Below are 12,135 nucleotides of genomic sequence, written 5' to 3'. Positions count from 1 at the left end.
CCCAAGCTGCCTCTGCAGTGACTCTGGTGCGTGATGAGCAGAGGTAACTGTTGTTTTTGGGGTGTGGTTGTCACTGCAGTTATTTTCCTACATCCAATAGAGTAAAACTCCAGTTTGCCTTTTAGAGGTGCTATAAGTGGGTAAGGAGAAGAGATGGAAGCATGTGCCACGTGGGGCAGGCAAGCGGCTGAGGTACAGGAGGGGATGAGAGTATGTGATTTTTTTCCCGGGGCTGGAATGGATTTAATTTTGTTGGTGTATAATCTGTTCTCCTCCTGGATTTTTCTTTCAATGTAAATAGAAGTTTGAGCTAATTCCAGTTAAGAAAGTTCCAGTTAATTGCAGGGTCATGTTGTCCTTTCAATGTTATAAGCTGCAGCAAAAGCATGGGGATTGTTGCTTCTAGAAACACCCCAGTTCTCTTGTTTGTGCTCTGCATGCTGTTGAGCTAAGGCAGATTTAAAAAAAAGAAATAAAGGAAACACACACAAAAACCACCTCCAACAACAAAAAACACCATTGGCTGACTTGTTCTGAATGCAACGATCATTTAGTCCCTTTATTTTCCCAGGTGCTGTGGATGATACTGGCTGCACTGTTGGAGCTTGGACTCGGAGAGGAACAGGTGAGCACAATCGTACGTTGCATCAGTAGTAGTCAGCATTGTGGAGAAATTGAGCAATGGGGCTGGTGTCCTAGTGAATGCTGTTTCTCTGTTTTTGCAGCTGATGATGAGCCTTCAGTTGACTAAGATGACAATCAGTGCCTTTGTATTTCTTGAGGCAGAGGGACTTTACCATGCAGCAACCTGAGAGCTAAGTTGGGGGGCACCTGGTATTTGCATATCTGGGGTGGCTAATGGGAGCTGTGAGCCAGAGCAGCGTGGTGCCTGCTGCCTGAATAGACTTGGTGCCACTGTGAGGGTGGTTGAGGCTGAGTCACGTTCAGGCTGCTTGTGGCTGGGTCACCAGGCTAATAGAAGAGGCAGGATTATTTTGTAGCGTGAGTGCGTGCGCCAGGCAGGACAGTTTCCTTGAGTTTGTCTGTCCTGTAGTGTTGCTTCTGCAGTGTCTGTTCTGTGCTTCTTGGGTCTTGATATCCTCCTGGCTTTTTAGACCGGACTGACCAGACAGGCGACTTGGTAGCGGTGCTGAAGGGCCTCAATGCTTGTTTTGTCATCATGGCTGTGATCCGAGCACTTCTTGTCTTGCAGTCGCTGCTTGAACTGCAGATCTGTTTGAGGTCTTGCGATCTCAAAACGAATATGATGCACATCTGTTTCCATCCTCACTCTTGCAGAAGTCATCTGGGCCGCATCAGGAGCCTTTGCTTGGGAATCGAATTCCTAAGTGTCGTCTTAGGGGGTTTTCAGTCCCCATCCTTCTGGTCTCTTGTCTTGAAGGCAGGCTTTTTAGGCCTCCATCATCCCAGTTCTGGCAGTTGCTTCCAGTCGCGTGTGGTGACATTTGAGTCTCTGGTAGGGTCTGGTGCAGAGCACCTGTTCTGACTTGCTGTTGCTGTAGGGCTTTCTTTTTGGGGGTCACTTTTTCTTGTGCCTTGTGTTGTGTGTTTTGTTTGTAGTGTTTGTGGCGTGCCTGTGTGTGTGTTTGGTCTGGAGCTGTCCTGCCTGGCAGTTAGTGATGACAGCTAACGTGGCAGTGCATGGGTGTACTAATACATTGATGGGACTGTTTTGGTGAAGACATCCTGTCTGCCTCTGGGCATGTACTGAAGGGCAGCTGGCACAGTCATCTCTGTGGTGTTTGTCAGATGTGGGGGTGGGAGAGTATATCTCCTTGCGAGCAGCTGTTTGTATAGTTCTTGAACGGTGTGCTTGAGGAGGTCTGTTGAATCTTGAAAGCTTACAGATATGGGGTTTTGCTTTTTTTTTTTTATTTCTTTCCTGTTCCCATTAGAGTGTAAATCCTAGGAGGAACTTGTCACAGGAAAGAGCTCCTTCTGGAACTGTCCAGCACTTGGTAGGCAACTTCTGTTTAATTTGTTAAAGCTGAAACACAGTGTACAACACGGGACTTGACCATAGCTGCTTTTGGCAAGGTGAGCGATGAGCAGATGTAGCAGGTACTTTAGGGGTGCAGTTGTCACTGCAGTTAGTTAACTGCACAAAATACAGTAAAAATCCTGTTTATATTTCAGGGGTGTTGTAACTGGCCTAAGAGAGCAGGTGGAAGCGTCTGCCTTGAGGGCGGGTGAGGAGGCTGAGGTAAGGGAGCAGATGAGAGTAACTGTCCCAGCTGTGCTGTGTCTTTGGATGTTGCTTCAGCCTGTGCTTTTCTTTTTGTTTCACATTTGTCTCATACAGGCTGAGTGGGGCCAAGCTGCACTCTGAAGAGCAGCACGAGAAGGGCGGGCTGGTTGTGAGCTGGATTGGAGCAGAACTGCCAAGTAGCACGAGGTGAGTGCGAAGGGTATCCGTCTTGCTTTGCAGGTGCCATGGCAGGCTCTCCACAGAAGCGGTTGAGGATTGGAGAAGAGGTTGCAGATGATCAAGGAGCGACACGTGCAGGGATGGCTTGAAAACGGTATGGCTGCTTTCTCTTCTGTTTATCAGGTGTCCCAGGCAATGTGGGCTGTGGTGTTAGTCTTTAGAATCGGAACAAAGCAGGTGCTGAAATGCTGTGTCTGTTTTTTTTTGTGTTGGGCTTGCACCTTGATGAGTGTAGGGATGGGTTTTAAGTGGGTGCAGCGGAGGGCCTGGCCCCAGTGTCCTGTAGTGTGTTTTGACCCATCAGAATAGCCTTTTGGTTCTCAGGTAGCCTACTGAAGTTATTTTTTCCTGTGAGTGGAATGGAACAGAATTATTTTTTGGTGTGCAATCTTTTCCACTCCTAGATTGTTCTTTCTATGTAAATGAATGATCGAGGTAATTCCAGATGGAAAAAGAAATCAATTGCTTGCTTAGTTGTATTGTCCTTTTAATATTCAAAGCTCCAGCAAAAGCATGGGGATTTTTGTTTCTAGAAACACCCTAGCTCTCCTGTCTGCACTCTGTATGCTGTTGAGCTAAGCCTTATAAAGAAGTAAATAAACCACAGCTGCTGCTCCTCCTCTTTTTGTTTTTTTTTTCTGCTTTCCCCAAGCACTTTCCCAGGTGGTTGGCTTCAGGGTTCAGGTGAGACCTAGTGGTAACTGAGTTGCAGGTGTGCCATCAGAGAGCTCCTTCTGCCTGGGCTGCACTTTTGGGTAAGTGCTTTGTTTTTCCTTCAGTTGTTTGGAGGGTTCTTTAGGTGGGTCAGAGTCTATGAACTGATGCATTTTGAAGTAGAAACTGGTACTCCTATCTTTTTGAGTTGGTAACTGGTAGGATCTGTCACTGTAAAGCAATCTAGTAGGAGGTGCCTGTATTGCACACAGCTCTTCCTCAGGTGAGTAGTTGTTATGGCAGTTTTACGGATAGTATGGTGATGTTACTTTGTGTGTTTGCTTTGTGGTTCTGGTTCCCTTCTGATTTTTGCAGAATTACGGGGCTTTTTGTGAGTCTTTGCCTGTATGTCAAATCTTATCAAAGTCATAACCTTTCTGTCAAAGTGATGGAGCAGGGTTTAGGAGAAATGTATGATGGAGGCTCCCTGTGTGAGCATGTGTCTGAAAATGGCAGCAGTGGGCACGTAAGGGGTAGTCTGTTTCAGGTTTAGGGACAGTTTGTTGTATTTCTGGAGCTTTTGCCTGTGGGTTTTCTGTCTGTCGAGTGTTTAGACCTTGCAGCCTTCTAGTCTTGATGTGCTTGAAGTGACTTATTACAAGTATGTTTATGAGGGGTTGCCAGGTACATTGTTTTTGGGAAACAGTGGGGTAATGTCTCTTGACTGCTTAAGTGCAGTAGTGCCTAGAGAGTGAGCAGGCTCACCACCTTCTTCTGTGCAGAATAAGTCCGCCCGGGCCCATTGCGGCGCTGCCTGGGCACACTTCTCAGGTAAATGTAGTGAGCAGATGAGGGAAAGGAGCTGGGAACAGAGAGCTATTTCACAGTAGCATGTTGCATCAGTAGTAGTCAGCGTTGCGGAGGAGGTGGGTGTCAGGGCTGGCATGCTAGTGAATGCTGGTTCTCTGTATTTGCAAGTGATGATGAACCTGTTGGACGTAATTCCATTTGAAAGAGTTCCAGTTACTGGCCTGGTCGTGTTGTCCTTTCAATGTTAAAAGCTGCAGCAAAAGCATGGGGATTGTTGCTTCTAGAAACACCACAGGTCACCTGTCTGCTCTCTGCATGTTTTTCCAGTAAAGCAGATCTTAAAAAAAAAAAACAAAGAAAATAATAAAAAACAGCTGCTGCTGCTCCTGCTTTCTTTCTACTTCCTTGTGCTTTGCCCCTCCCCTTTTCCAGGTGATTGCGTTTGGGTGCTGGGCGGGGCCGAATGGTATATGAGCCCCAGGCATGCTATCAGAGAGCTCCTTCTGCCTGGGCTGCTCCTTGGGGTAAGTGCTTTGTTTTTCACTCAGTCAGTTGCAGGGTTCTTTAGGTGAGTCAGAGTCTATGGACTGATGCGTTTTCCAGTAGAAACCGGTACGCGTATCTTCTTGAGGTGGCAACTGGTAGGATCTGTCACTGTAAAGCAATCTAGTAGTAGTATGTGCCTGTATTGCACGCAGCTTTTCCTCAGGTGAGTAGTTGTTATGGCAGTTTTACAGATTGTATGGTGATGTTACTTTGTGTGTTTGCTTTGTGGTTCTGGTTCCCTTCTGATTTTTGCAGAATTACGGGGCTTTTTGTGAGTCTTTGCCTGTATGTCAAATATTATCAAAGTTACAACCTTTCTGTCAAAGTGATGGAGCAGGGTTTAGGAGAAGTGTATCATGGAAGCTCCCTGTGTGAGCGTGTATCTGAAAATGGCAGCAGTGGGCACGTAAGGGGTAGTCTGTTTCAAGTTTAGGGACAGGTTGTTACATTTCTGGAGCATTTGCCTGTGTGTTTTCTGTCTGTCGAGTCTTTAGACCATAAAGCCTTCTAGGCTTTATGTCCTTGAATTTACGTATTAGAAGTACGTTTATGAGGGGTTGCCAGGTACGTTGTTCTTGGGAAACTGTGGGGTATGGTTCCTTGAGTGCATAAGTGCAGTAGTGACAAGAGAGTGAGCAGGGCCACCTTCTTCATCTCTGCAGAATAAGTCTGTTCGGGCACACTTCTCAGGTAAATGTTGTGAGCAGATGAGGGAAAGGAGCTGGGAACAGAGAGGTATTGCACAGTAGCGTTTTGCATCAGTAGTAGTCAGCGTTGCGGAGGAGGTGGGTGTCAGTGCTGGCGTGCTAGTGAATGCTGGTTCTCTGTTTTTGCAAGTGATGATGAACATGTTTGACGTAATTCCATTTGCAAAAGTTCCTGTTACTTGCTGGGTTGTGTTGTCCTTTCAATGTTAAAAGCTGCAGCAAAAGCATGGGGATCGTTGCTTCTAGAAACACCCTAGGTCTCCTGTCTGCTCTCTGCATGTTTTTCAAGTAAAGCAGATCTTAAAAAAAAAAAAAAAAACAAAAAACAAAAAAAAAAAAAAAACAAAAAACAAAGAAAATAATAAAAAACAGCTGCTGCTGCTCCTGCTTTCTTTCTACTTCCTTGTGCTTTGCCCCTCCCCTTTTCCAGGTGATTGCGTTTGGGTGCTGGGCGGGGCCAAATGGTATATGAGCCCCAGGCATGCTATCAGAGAGCTCATTCTGCCTGGGCTGCTCCTTGGGGTAAGTGCTTTGTTTTTCCTTCAGTCGGTTGCAGGGTTCTTTAGGCAGGCTGGAGTTTATAGATTTCTATAATTTTTAAGTGCTTGGAATTCACTTAATAGAGGGATGTTTAATAGAGGTTTCTGGCTCACTGTTTTTTTGGGATGGTGGGATACTCTTCTGTTTTTGAGCTGTATTTTAATCTCTAGATGTATAAACCCACTTGTGTAATTCTCCAGAGGACTAAAACCAGCTTGATTGCATGGTACCTGTGGCTTGGTAGCGTAGATGCAGCCTTACCAAGAGCCTGAGCAGGGTTGTATCAGAGTCACCTTTCCATCTGCAAAGGGTAAGTCTGTGATTACCTCTGCCGAGGCTGCTGTGTGCGCGTGTCTTTTTCGCATTTGTGGAGCTCGTATTTTTTTTTGTGTGTGTGTTTATGTTCTAACTTTTTTTTTTTGAGGGGTGAATAGTGTGTGTGCTGAGCGTAGTTGGCAGGAGAAAGCGGGGAGCTCCTCAGGACTGGTAGGTTTGGTTTCTAGGAGTGTGCAGCATCCTTCCTGTGCGATGCGACTGATTGTTGGGTGGGAATGTACCAGCTTGTGTGTGCTGGGCAATGTAGCTTGTGTAGTGTGTGTTGTGTGGTCTAGGCAGAGTTTGCTGTGGCGCTGTGAGCGTAGAATCTGAGTTAGAGCTGGTGGGCAGCTGAAGTACCGGAGCTGGGAAGAGAGAGGTCTTGCAGCAGGTACGCTGTGGCTGTTTCAGAGTGTGCGTTTCTCTTGCCTCTGCAGGTGCTTTGTGCAGTTGTGGAGAGGGAAGGGAAATCGTCATGTCACGAAGCTCTGAGGGAAGGTGAGTGGTGTCAGCCTGGTCATCGCTTATCCTAAGCGAAGGGAAGACGCTCAGGTGTTTCCCTGTGAGGGTCTGAGGTGAGGCTGTTTGGAATAGAGGAGCAGTGTGGCAGGTGGGTGCTTGCAAGCACAGTGGCCATTGTATCCTTTTGTGTTCCCAGGTGGCGTGGGTGATGCTGGCCGCTCCTTTCAAGCTTGGACCTAATTTGCAGGTCCAGAGGCAAGTGGCCTGCTGTTTTGAAAGGATAAAAGTAAAGCTGGGGTTGCTTATGTTGTTGAGGGATGGGTGCTACTGCTGGCAGCTGAATGTTTATCTTCTTCCTGCCTTTCTCCTTTGTTCAGGCTGAAATGCAGTGTGCAGTGCAGGACGTCTCGACCCAAGCTGCCTCTGCAGTGACTCTGGTGCGTGATGAGCAGAGGTAGCTGTTATTTTTGGGGTGCGGTTGTCACTGCAGTTATTTTCCTACATTCAATAGAGTAAAATTCCAGTTTGCCTTTTAGAGGTGCTATAAGTGGGTGAAGAGAACAGATGGAAGCATGTGCCACGTGGGGCAGGCAAGCGGCTGAGGTACAGGAGGGGATGAGAGTATGTTGGGAATTGGCATAATTGTTCGATCTAAGCTTGCCTTAAGCAACCAGGGGTAGGCCTTAGAAATCTCAGGGCCTGCTGTAGCTGAGCAAACCAAGCTGCCAGAGTAACTGTGAGAAGCTCCCACGGAAATGACTCCCACATCACCCAATTAAGGAACTCAGAAAATATTGTTATCAGCAGCTGGCCTCAAGGACTAGGCCTATGTGAATGTTAAGCACAAAGGGGGTTGTTTTCCTAACTTCTAATCAAAAGGGGGGTTCTTTTCTTGCAGGTGGTGTTATTTTCTTAACGGTTTGTCTGAGTGCTTTTGACCAATAATCTTGTGTGAAACACTGTCCACCCCTGTAAAGTTCACTATAAAAGTTAGGCTATTCGGGCAATAAAATGGTGAAGCATGATCTGACTCTGCTGGTGTCTGTCGTGCTTTCGTCCGTGCTTCGCAACAAGAGTGTGTGATTTTTTTCCTGGGGATGGAATGGAATTCATTTTGTTGGCATATAATCTGTTCTGCTCCTAGATTTTTTTTCAATGCAAATAAAAGTTTGAGCTAATTCCATTTGAAAAAGTTCCAGTTACTTGCTGGGTCATGTTGTCCTTTCAATGTTAAAAGCTGCAGCAAAAGCATGGGGATTGTTGCTTCTAGAAACACCCCAATTTTCTTGTCTGCAGTCTGCATGCTGTTGAGCAAAAGCAGATTTCAAAAAAAAAAAACCCAAAAAACAGGAAACACACAAAAAAACAATAAAAAAAACCACCATTGGGTCACTTGTGAATGCAATGATCATTTAATCCCTTTGTTTTCCTAGGTGGTGTGGGTGATACTGGCTGCACTGTTGGAGCTTGGATTCGGAGAGGAAGAGGTGAGCAGAACCATGTGTTGCATCAGCAGTAGTCAGCATTGTGGAGCAGGTGGGCATCGTGGCCGGCGTGCTAGTGAATGCTGTTACTCTGTTTTTGCAGCTGATGATGAGCCTTCAATTGACTAAGATGACAATCGGTGCCTGTGCATTTCTTGAGGTGGAAGGAATTTACCATCCAGCAACCTGAGAGCTAAGTTGGGGGGCGCCTGGTATTTGCATATCTGGGGTGGCTAATGGGAGCTGGGAGCCAGAGCAGCATGGAGCCAGCTAGCTGAATATACTTAGTGTCACTGTGAGGGTGGTTCAGGCTGGGTCACGTTCAGGCTACTTGTGGCTTGGTCAACAGGCTAATAGAAGCAGCGGGATTATTTGGTAGCGTGAGTGCGTGCGCCAGGCAGGACAGTTTCCTTCAGTTTCTGTCTTGTAGTGTTGCTTCTGCAGTGTCTGTTCTGTGCTTGTCGGGTCTTGATATCCTCCTGGCTTTTTACACTGGACTGACCAGACAGGCGACTTGGTATCTGTGCAGAAGGGCCTCAATGCTTGTTTTGTCATCATGGCTCTGATCCGAGCACTTCTTGTCTTGCAGTCGCTGCTTGAACTACAGATCTGTGTGAGGTCTTGCGATCTCAAACCGAATATGATGCACATCTGTTTCCATCCTCACTCTTGCAGAAGTCATCTGGGCCGCATCAGGAGCTCTTGCTTGGGAATTGATTTCCTGATATTTGTCTCAGGGGGTTTTCAGTCCCCATCCTTCTGGTCTCTTGTCTTGAAGGCAGGCTTTTTAGGCCTCCACCATCCCAGTTCTGGCAGTTGCTTCCAGTCGCGTGTGGTGACATTTGAGTCTCTGGTAGGGTCTGGTGCAGAGCACCTGTTCTGACTTGCTGTTGCCCTAGGGCTTCCCTCTGGGGGTCACTTTTTCTTGCGCCATGTGTTGTGTGTTTTGTTTGTAGTGTTTGTGGCGTGCCTGTGTGTGTATGTGTTTGGTCTGGAGCTGTCCTGCCTGGCAGTTAGTGATTAATGTGGCAGTGCATGGGTGTACTAATACACTGATGGGACTGTGTTGGTGAAGACATCCGGTCTGCCTCTGGGCATGTACTGAAGGGCAGCTGGCACAGTCATCTCTGGTGGTTGGCAGATGTGGATTTGGGAGAGTATATCTGCTTGTGAGCAACTTCTCACATAGTGCTGGAACGGTGTGCTTGAGGAGGTCTGTCGAATCTTGAAAGCTTACAGATATGGGGTTTTGAAACGTTTATTTTTATTTCTTTCCTGTCCCCAGTAGAGTGTAAACCTTTGGAGGAACCTGTCACAGGAAAGAGCTCCTTCTGGAACCGTTCAGCACTCGGTAGGCAGCTCGGTGCCTGTCTTGATCTACTTCTGAGGTGCTGAGACAAGGGGGCTGCTGTTTTGAAATGATAATATTGTAAATGGGGTCCCTTTTGTTGTGGAGGGACGGGTGCTAATGCTGGCAGCTGAATGATTGATTCTGTTGTGACTGTTCTCATTTGTTTAAGGTGAAACACAGTGTCCAACACGGGACTTGATGACCAGAGCTGCTTTTGGCAAGGTGAGCGATGAGCGCAGTTGTCACTGCAGTTACTTAACTACACAAAGTACAGTAAAAATCCTGTTTATATTTCAGGGGTGTTGTAGCTGGCCTAAGAGAGCAGATGGAAGCATCTGCATCAAGGGCAGGTAAGGGAGCAGATGAGAGTAACTGTCCCAGCTGTGCTGTGGCTTTGGATGCTGCTTCAGCCTGTGCTTTTCTTTTTGTTTCACAGGTGTGTCGCACAGGCTCAGAGGGGCCAAGCTGCACTCTGAAGAGCAGCACGAGAAGGGCGGGCTGTTTGTGAGCTGGATTGGAGCAGAACAGCCAAGTAGCACGAGGTGAGTGCGAAGGGTATCCATCTTGCTTTGCAGGTGCCATGGCAGGCTCTCCACAGAAGCGGTTGAGGATTGGAGAAGAGGTTGCGGATGATCAAGGAGCGACACGTGCAGGGATGGCTTGAAAAGGGTATGGCTGCTTTCTCTTCTGTTTATCAGGTGTCCCAGGCAATGTGGGCTGTGATGTTAGTTCTCGAGAATCGGAACAAAGCAGGTGCTGATATGATATGCTGTGTCTGTTTTTTTTTGTGTTGGGGTTGCACCTTGGTGAGTGTAGGGATGGGTTTTAAGTGGGTGCAGCGGAGGGCCTGAACCCCAGTGTCCTGTAGTGTGTTTTGACCCATCAGCATAGCCTTTTGGTTCTCAGGTAGCCTACTGAAGTAAGTGATTTTTCCTGTGAGTGGAATGGAATTGACTTTTTTTTTTTTGGGTGTAAGCAGTTCTGCTCCTAGATTTTTCTTATTATGTAAATAAAAGATCAAGCTAATTCCAGATGAAAAAATCAGTTACTTTCTTGGTCAGTTTGTCCTTTTAATATTCAAAGCTCCAGCAAAGGCATGGGGATTTTTGTTTCTAGAAACACCCTAGTTCTCTTGTCTTCATTCTGCATGCTGTAGAGCTAAGCCATATAAATGAATAAAGAAACCACAGCTTCTGCTCCTTTCTGATTTTTTTTTTTGTGCTTTCCCCAAGCACTTTCCCAGGTGATTAGCTTCAGGTTCCAGGTGGGACCTAGTGGTAACTGAGTTGCAGATATTCCATGATAGAGCTCCTTCTGCCTGGGCTGCTTTTTGGTGTAAGCGCTTTGTTTTTCCTTCAGTCAGTTTCAGGGTTCTTTAGGTGGGTCAGAGTCTATGGACTGATGCGTTTTCCAGTAGAAACCGGTACTCCTATCTTTTTGAGTTGGTAACTGGTAGGATCTGTCACTGTAAAGCAATCTAGTAGTAGTATGTGCCTGTATTGCACGCAGCTCTTCCTCAGGTGAGTAGATATTATGGCAGTTTTACAGATAGTATGGTGATGTTACTTTGTGTGTTTGCTTTGTGGTTCTGGTTCCCTTCTGACTTTTGCAGAATTACGGGGCTTTCTGTGAGCCTTTGCATCTATGTCAAATATCAAAGTCAAAGCCTTGCTGTTAAGGAGATGGAGCAGAGTTTAGTTGAAATGTATCATGGAAGCTCCCTGTGTGAGCATGTGTCTGAAAATGGCAGCAGTGGGCACGTAAAGGGTAGTCTGTTTCAAGTTTAGGGACAGGTTGTTATATTTCTGGAACTTTTGCCTGTGGGTTTTCTGTCTGTCGAGTCTTTAGACCTTGCAGCCTTTTAGTCTTGATGTCCTTGAATTGACATATTAGAAGTATGTTTATGAGGGGTTGCCAGGTGCATTGGTTTTGGGAAACCGTGGGCCACGGTTTTTTGACCACATAAGTGCAGTAGTGCCTGGAGAGTGAGCAGGCTCACCTCCTTCATCTCTGCAGAATAAGTCTGCCCGGGCCCCTTTTCGGCGCGGCGCCGCCCGGGCCCCTTTCGGCGCGGCGCTGCCCGGCCCCATTTGTCATGTGGAGCTACTGAGCAGGTGAGTCAAAGGAGCTGGGAACAGACAGTTATTGCACAATGATATGTTGTATCAGTAGTAGTGAGCGTTGTGCAGGAGGTGGTTATTAGGGCTGGGCAGCTAGTGAATGCTGGTTCTCTGTTTTTGCAAGAGATGATGAACCTGTTTGGCATAATTCCATTTGAAAAAGTTCCAGTTACTTGAATGGTTGTGCTGTCCTTTCAATATTTAAAGCTGCAGCAAAAGCATGGGGATTGTTGCTTCTAGAAACACCCCAGGTCTCTTGTCTGCTCTCTGCATGTTGTTTAGGTAAAAGTGATTTAAAAAGAATATAGTAAACACACACACACAAAAAAAAAAACCAAACAAAAAAAAAAAAAGAAAAAAACCACAGTTGGCTGAGTTGTTGTGAACACAACGATCATTTAATCCCTTTGTTTTCCCAGGTGGTGTGGATGATACTGGTTGCACTGTTGGAGCTTGGACTCAGAGAGGAACACGTGCGCACAATTGTATGTTGCATCAGCAGTAGTCAGCATTGTGGAGAAGGTGAGCAATGGGGCTGGTGTCCTAGTGAATGCTGTTACTCTGTTTTTGCAGCTGATGATGAGCCTGGCAATTGACTATCATGAAAATCAGTGCCTGTGCATTTCTTGAGGCGGAGGGACTTTGCCATGCAGCAACCTGAGAGCTAAGTTGGGGGGCACCTGGTATTTGCATATCT

The sequence above is a fragment of the Anas acuta genome, unplaced genomic scaffold, assembly GCF_963932015.1.
Source record: "Anas acuta unplaced genomic scaffold, bAnaAcu1.1 SCAFFOLD_160, whole genome shotgun sequence".
Taxonomy (NCBI): Eukaryota; Metazoa; Chordata; class Aves; order Anseriformes; family Anatidae; genus Anas; species Anas acuta.
This window is presented reverse-complemented; position numbering follows the sequence as displayed.